Source organism: Pogona vitticeps, chromosome 6 (assembly GCF_051106095.1).
Source record: "Pogona vitticeps strain Pit_001003342236 chromosome 6, PviZW2.1, whole genome shotgun sequence".
NCBI lineage: Eukaryota > Metazoa > Chordata > Lepidosauria > Squamata > Agamidae > Pogona > Pogona vitticeps.
This window is the reverse complement of record NC_135788.1, coordinates 47763016-47770691: the sequence shown is the minus strand read 5'-3', so window position 1 is coordinate 47770691 and position 7676 is coordinate 47763016. Positions and strand designations below refer to the sequence as shown.

Genomic DNA, 7676 nt, shown 5'->3' with positions numbered 1-7676 from the left:
GGGCTGCGCAACCCCAGGGGGGAAAAAGGCTATCAGGACTATTGCCCAGGGACACATCGGAGCCGTTTCGGGCCGGCTTCGGTCGGCCTCAGCAAGCATCTGGGGAGACGGCACAAGCCGAGGGAGGCGGCAGGATCGGGCTGCTGAGGCGTCTCCGCCTCCTGGCTGCCTCCCCTCCCGCAAGCGCTGCGCCAAGCGGGACCGGCAGCCGGCTTGCCTGAGGCTGAGAAGCCTCGCTTCGGAGCGCCCCCCCCCCCCCAGACTCAGTGCGGAGCCCCTCGGGCGCCGGATTCGTCCACAGCTGAAGCGGCACGGGCCTCTTGGAAGGAAGAGGCGCGGTTGGTAAAGACGACGTGCCACGTGGTTTTCCACGCCGACCCATTTTCCTTCATCATCCTCGGCTGCGGTCCTACGCCCAAGAGAAAATAAAACACGCCTAAGCTTGAGAGGTCGCCAGAATCACCGGCAGGCCTCTTTTTATTCTGGCCGCAAAAGGCTAGAACTCTTTTTATTCCGCAGCCGAAAAAGGGTTAGAACGGTTGAGGACCTGGACTGTAACCTTGCCGACAAGGTTTGTTGGCTTTGTCAAGGTTCATCAACTGGATCCCAAGTTTTAGAGGAGTACCTGGAAAAGTTATTTTTAGGGGGCCACAAATCCCAAACCCTGGAATCGGAGCTGTGGTGGCCAGGCTACCTGGAGGATTTTGTAGTCCAAAAAAGTAACTTTTCCACGCTTGACTCGGAAAATTATATCAGCACCACCGCTGTCAGGGCCCTTAGCGACCATGGGTGGGGAAAGCAACAACTGATGCAACGATGAGCAGATAAGGAATGGCAGAGTGCATTTCTGTCATTCCAGAATACTGTGGCCGGAGCCTCTCCTGCACACCTGAAAATGAGGGACGTTCAGTACTGAATCTATAAAAGCAGTAAGAGATCTCTATTTCGGCTGCCATTAAAGGAGGAGGGAAGGGACGAGGCCTCCCATATTTTCAATCCTTCGCCTACCACAAAACACTCCACACACCGAGCACACAGGTCTACGCACTCCGGTGTCAAAAGATTCAGCAATCTAAGCAAGAAAACGTCGCGATTTAGTCTGAGCATCAGTTCGAATTGAGGGTGTTAACTAGTCAGATGCGGAGTTCGATTGTTATTACACAGGACGAGTACTAAAAGATACCCCCCCCCCAAAAAAGAAAGAATACGTTCATATTGTAAACTTTCTAACGAGATTGATAAATTGCAAGGTCTCTTCTAACCCACTTTAGTCTTCCTTAGAAAAACATGGTGTAAGGTCACACGGGCAATTACCAACTATTTTTAAACACTGCTACGTTTCACGGGCACAGTAGGTTGCTTTGTTTCTTGCAGAGCGCTGTGACGAAGCCAGTCCTATGCTATGCACAATGCAGGCCAAGAAAGAGTATGTTGTCAGCCAGTCTATACCGCAGAATCGAGTCCCGCTGTTCTCTCTTCGCCGCGGCCAAGGCGGGCGGCGGCGGCGGCGGCAGAGCAAGCTTCGGAAGTGATGCGATCCAGCCCTTAACTCTACGCGTGTTTGCTTTGAAGGAAGCCTCCACCACCACCACCACCCCCAGCTCAATGGGACTGACTCCCCATGGCTTGCTATTATGTAGGAACGCCGGAGCGTCCCGATGAGAGCCGCGATCGATCGATCGACCGAACGAATACCAGACGGGCCCCCAGATTTAAAGCCCGGCGGCCACGCCCACTTCCTTGCTGCATGTGGAGCAGAAATGACAGGTGGAAATGCTTTGAAGCGCGCGCCGCCTTTCGAGTTGGGGGCAGAGAGCACCCGTGCAAGGGACTTGGATTGGATTTTTAGGTGGCAGAGCCCGAGGGAGCTTATGGGGAGGTCAGGATGTCGCCGAGAGGCGAGGGCAGCCGTGTCCAGTTCGTGCGGCATCTCTTCCCCACCCACGTGCACATTGCGCCCTTCCGCGGAAAAGCCGGGCCTCCCTCCCTTCTCCTCCTCCTCCTCGACCATGTCGCCCGACAAAGCTGTGACAAGCGGAGGCAACGACAGCGATTCCCGTTCTCTCTCTCTCCCCCCCCCCCCCCATAGCCTGCTCTCCCCGGCTCTCTCGCTGATCCCAGCCCCCTCCCCGCGATCGCGCACATTCACGGTGGGGGAGGAGGTCCGGTGAGACGAGCGAGGCGGCGTATCAATGGAGGCACCCGGAGTGCATACGGCAAGCCTCGCGCGCCAGCCAAGCAGCAGCCGCTCAGTCACGTGGAGCGGCTGCCTCGGTTGCCGCGGCCGCCACCGCCCCGCTCGTTCTAGAATGCTAATCAGCCGGGAGTTCCAAATCCGAACGCGGCGAGGCTGAGGGTTCTTCCCCCTCTTCTCCTCCCCCCCCACCTCCCGCAAGCGGGAACCACCCGGTTCTGCAGTGTAGGGGCGCAGTGCTGTCACCTGATCGCCGCACGCGCCGCCCCTCCCTTCCCCCATAAGTAAGGAGGGAATGGTAGTGTCTGGTATTTCTGACATCGCCGCAGCCCCTCCCCTGGGTGATCTCCGCCCGGCAGCCTCCCCAGGTCCGGGGGCCGCCGCCGCCGCCCGAGAGGGACTCCCGCTGGCCGCCGCCGCCCGCCGCCCTGCCCTGCTGAACAGGTGAGCCGGACCGCCATTGCTTCCGCGGGGAAGGACCGAGGGGGGGGGCGGAGGAGACCCCCCCTGGGGCTCCCCGCCGTGGGCTTCAAGACGGGGCCAGGGCTTTGAGTCGCGTCCCCCATTTCTGCGGGGTTCTCCCTTGCTTTCTATGCCCCGGGGATTTGTGAAGGGAGAGAGGATAGTTGTCAGGCGAGGAGCTTTAGCGTCAAACGAGCGGACTACCTAAAGGAGGTAAAAGCGAACAGGAAGGTGGCTTGGGAACTCGCAGGAGCCAAGCGGTGGCATGATTAATTCATTAATTGGATGTAATGAGAATGTCGATTTCCTTTTTAAAGGTTACCAGAGGGGAAGCTTCTCTGTGGTTTTATTTTAGAACTTCTAAGGATTAAGCAGAGAAGAACCAATAGGGTTGATTTTGACCCCACTCTCAAAGTTGTGCAAATTCTGAAGAAAATGGAAAAAAGGGGAAAGGGGCTGATTCATGTTTGGGGAACCCATGAAATAATTCCTTTTCTTGCAATTGAACAGCCAAGGCAAATCTTGATTATTCTCTTGAACATTTGAATTGTGTGGTTGATTTGAGTACTTTATTTTTGTTTTCTGTTACAAAAGGAGAACAATTATAGATGTATATCTCTTTTAAAATATAAATGTTTGGAAAACAGAGGGAGGGAATGGATAGGTAACGTTTTCCTTTCTCCAGCCCAGTCACAGTCAGTTGCATTTGTCATTTGCTACAGAAGTGTATGTCAAGCAATGAAAATGAGGACAGAAAAGAAAAAGAAAAATAATTTTTAGATTGGGCAAGAAATAAGGAAATGAAACTGAATTGTGCTTCAGTGAAGGCTACAGTACTAGTAGTGCAGTCTCCACAAATGTCTCCTCAAATATGAATCTTGCGCAGTTCAGTGGTACCTAGTCCCTAGAAAGTAAAGATGCAATCTTCTGCACACATGCAAGGGAAGTAAGCCCCATTGTGTAGAGTTGCACCAAAATACATATCAAATATCAGTTTCTGTCAGGATGCTTAATGGTTGCTACAGGACACTATGAAAATTATTAGTATGTACCAACAGTTTTGTTACTGCCCTGTTTGGAAAGGTATGTTTGTCTGGAGGCTGGTTGGGTAAAATTCCACAATATGGAAGAAGGGGTGTGTCACCAAGACTTTTTGCCAAGATATGTGTCTCATACTGTGCCCTGTCTGGACTGCACGTTGCCTGACTTCAGAATGAAGCTAGCTGTAGCCAAGGGCTTGAGTTTAACTGGCAATCATTGATAGATTTAGAACAAATGTGTAGGATGGGACGACACAATATATGTTTCCTTCTCAGGAAATTGTCTTTGACCTTGGTCAAGCCAAGGTATTTTCTTTAATCCAGAAAGAAAAGGGAAGGGAAGGAAAAGTCTGAGCAATGACACATTTTAAGTCAAGGCTTAGCAGAACCAGGAAAGGAGTGGCGCAGAAGGCATGCGTCGATCTGTGTAGGGAAATGCGCCAAAAGCTGCAGCATGGTAACATTTTTATAACAGAGCCCTCATAATACCATAGATAGAAAATGCACGACATAATAGTGGTAATATGGAATTAAGAGGGTAAGATTTGTGTTTGTTTCAAGAGTTGCTAATGGAGAGACTTTGGTACAATTGAGTTCTTAATAGTGGTCATTTGTGCCATTCCATTTTAACTCTTATTGAGATTCAAGGTAAATAGTGAATGAAGTATGTGTTGGGTACAGACGTTCAGGGATGAGTTAAAAGAGGGTTATTTGGCTGGTTTCATTGGTTTCCTTCCATAGTATTTTCAAGATGGATGAAGGACTTAGTTGGAAATGGAGGTTCATATCTTGGTATGGGTTGGTATTAATGCTGCACTAATGCAAAGTAAATTTTATGAAACTAAATTTGGAGAAGGTTTATTTCCCTGATGTTTATTAAGAAATTCTGTCTTATGGATGGTTTTATTCTAATTCTGCCGCAGGAGCCAAACTGAGCCTTTCGGTGGCCTTTTTGGGAATGAATTTTTAGAGCAACCGTTATCCTACTAAATACTGTGAGGTTTATTTCTCTGTAGATGTGCGTAGATTCACCCTGTTTTAAAACCCATATAATCAGTGGACCCAGGAACCCAGTTCTGGAATATAAGATATATATGTACAGGACTACAGCAGGGATTTTACCTTATGGGAAGGTAGGCAGTAGTTGAGCAGACCATGCATCCTCATTTACATTGGCTAGAATTCTTGCTATTGTCTTCCCTTCACATAAGAGAAGAGGGCTTTAGAATTTAAGAAAGCAAAGCAGAATCATAGAATATTGGTACCCTTCCTTTAAATTTTCTAAAAGCTATCTTTCCAGCAACTTTTTTTGACTACCATGTAACTTTGCATGTAGTTGCTTTTAGAATCTACATTAATTGTTATGAGAATATCTGCCATGAACATAGATTTCTGCATTGACATAAAATGTAGGAGTGAGTATACGGTTGGTTATTGGATGCTAGTTTGCCACTTAGAGAGCTCAATTATGGATGTGATAGATATGAGACATTTGTCAGACTCTATAAAAATGCTGTATAAATGTTAGCATTAAAGTGATTAGCTTCTATATAAGACCCTATATTGTGGAATTTTTGTCATTGGGTGCATTCTATTATTATGGTTTCATATATTTGCCTTGAAGCTGCTGCATTCGAATGTTCTGGAAGAAAAACAGCACATCAAGTTCTCTCATTGAGTATGTGCATAGAATTATGGACTGGAGCATTCCAGAACACCCACCTATTGCTAAATTGCCATTCAAGCTGAAGAAACAATTAGTTTTTCAGATTGACACAGTAGTTCCAAAAACTTGACATTGCTGGCACAATAAAAGTGTGGCAATATGAACTGGGCTTCTATAATATTAGAGAAAGTAGAGTGTAGAGCAATATGAAATTGCGGGAGCCTTTGTTAAATCATTTAGCACTGGGACAAAGGAGAACACAATACATTTCAGGTTGCAACAGATCCCTTAAGACTGAAGTAGAGAATCTTTACTTAGGCTTCCAATGTAGGCATTTCCTCTTCCCCTTGGCTTTGTTGGTTGTGGGTTATGGGAGTTAAAGTCCACAATATCTGGAGGGTGAAAGGTTCTCGACCCTACCATAAACGGATATCCTTTACTAGGATCAAAACCCACAAGGTGATGTTCAAACTTTTGGGCTCAGCAGAACTCTTCAGCCTGAATGTTAAAAGAATGAAATAAAATGGTTGTTATGAAGTGGACATTTCACAGTGTCAGAAGCAGTTCCGCATTGCGATTTGGATTAATTTTAAGATGAAATGGATGAACAGTTTGGCAGGTTTGATTAGGTTTGATTGTACCTGATGCAAAGGAATTCTGTTTGTTGCAAAGCATCCTGGGGCTGTAGATATTTGTTTGACTGCTGCAGTTAGTCAAAACCATTGCCAGCCAATCAATTGCATTTGGAAGTAACTAGTTACAAATACTTCATTACTTATACTTACATCTTCAGTACTGGAAAAGGAAGTTAAGTTGCATTGCAGTTATAACTTAACAAAGGATAACATCACGCCTTTTGCGATGTACTTTTAGGACTTTATTTTTATACATTTGGGATGCATTCATGATCTTCGCCATTTGATCTACTTTCCTTCTGTGTACAATGCAGATTGTTGCTGGAGCTGGACTCTATGCTTCTAAACAAGTGTGTTTGTGTTGTCTTTTCTCCCAATTTTATAGTCATGACTCATGACCTAAGCCATGCGATTCACTTTCCTCTTGGTGAGAATGGAGCTGGAGCAGATGACTGTATCTGCAAGAAAAGGATTGTTTTTGCACTGCTGTGTGGATGATGATGATGATGACTAGTGCTGCTGGTGGTGCTATATGCAAAAGAGTGACATTTGGTTGTGCTCAGAATTCGCTGTCAAAGCCTACTTTTGAGCAGATATTGGTGCATTTTTGTGCTCTGCTGCTTTTCAGAACCCTAACCCTTCCCCAGGTACAGTGCATGTCCAAGGAGGCTGGCTGGGAAATGCTTTTTCGGTGTGCCTTCTCTGTGTAGTAACAAAATGCAGAGGATTGTAAAATCATCCAGTATAGGGTTTTTGTTTGTTTTTTGTTTTTATAATCCCACGTATTTTACTCAGTGTCAGACTCTGACCAGTGTAGCATTCTGAGAGTAATTTTTCATTTTAGAAGTCACCCTATTCATTGTTATTGAGTATTGTTTCTGAAAAATAATTATGGCACCTGACTAAGAGATTTTCTTTTTATTAAGGATATGTACTGTATATATTATATTTATATGGACTCAAAACCATCCTCGCTGTTTATAGTTCATTTCAATGTTGGCTTAGGCTTCTTAGGGATGTGTTGTACCACAGGCACCAGTTTGTATCATAGAGATTCTTTTTCATGCAACTGAAATGGCAACTGTTATAGCAATTTTTGAATGGGAAAGTCAATAGTTACTTTTCAGAATGTATCTGTAAATGATAGCAGATTGCTTTGGGAGCCTTCTAGGTAGAGGTGTAACTAATTGCTTTTAAAGGTAATTTTCCAAAGCTCTGGTAATCAGGCACTGTTAAAGAACTGGGCACACCCTTTTCAGGCCTTATTGACATGTGTCTGACGCTGCTTTTCTTCCTAATAGGTTGTAACAGTGGAATCAGTCTGTAAGTCTACATGCACAGGATTTCTCTACATATTTGAAGTATGTGAAGGAAGGCATGCTTAATGTGATGGGTCTCTCTCTCTCTCTTTTGCTTTTTCGAGCTAACAATTTAATAGCTTAAGACTCTTTTGCAAGGCTAACTTAGTGTTTTTCTCCTCACAGGTTATAGCTGGTCTCTGTATAAGACATGTTATATCAGACAACTGTTTTTTTGAAGTCTGACACAATTAAAAGTGCTTTACTATGAAGTATCGAGTGGCCTTTTTTCTTTCCCCCCAGCAGTAGGATCCCAAAGCATGTACAAAGCATTTTTCACTCTTCTTTTGGACCTTGCTGAACCATTTCTGCTACAGGAAA

The 7676-nt window shown here is 45.8% G+C and overlaps 1 long non-coding RNA gene across 2 annotated transcripts in view; it reads left to right on the top strand.

The window, feature by feature from the left end:
- Positions 1 to 2237: 2237 nt before the first annotated feature.
- Positions 2238 to 7676, top strand: part of LOC110082163 (uncharacterized) — a 121496-nt gene continuing 116057 nt past the window's right edge. The window contains exon 1 of one of the 2 annotated variants that reach the window (XR_013537277.1): positions 2238 to 2638. This is a non-coding gene — a long non-coding RNA (uncharacterized LOC110082163). The remainder of the gene's footprint in view (positions 2639 to 7676) is intronic. The other variant, XR_012088357.2, reaches the window with a different exon arrangement.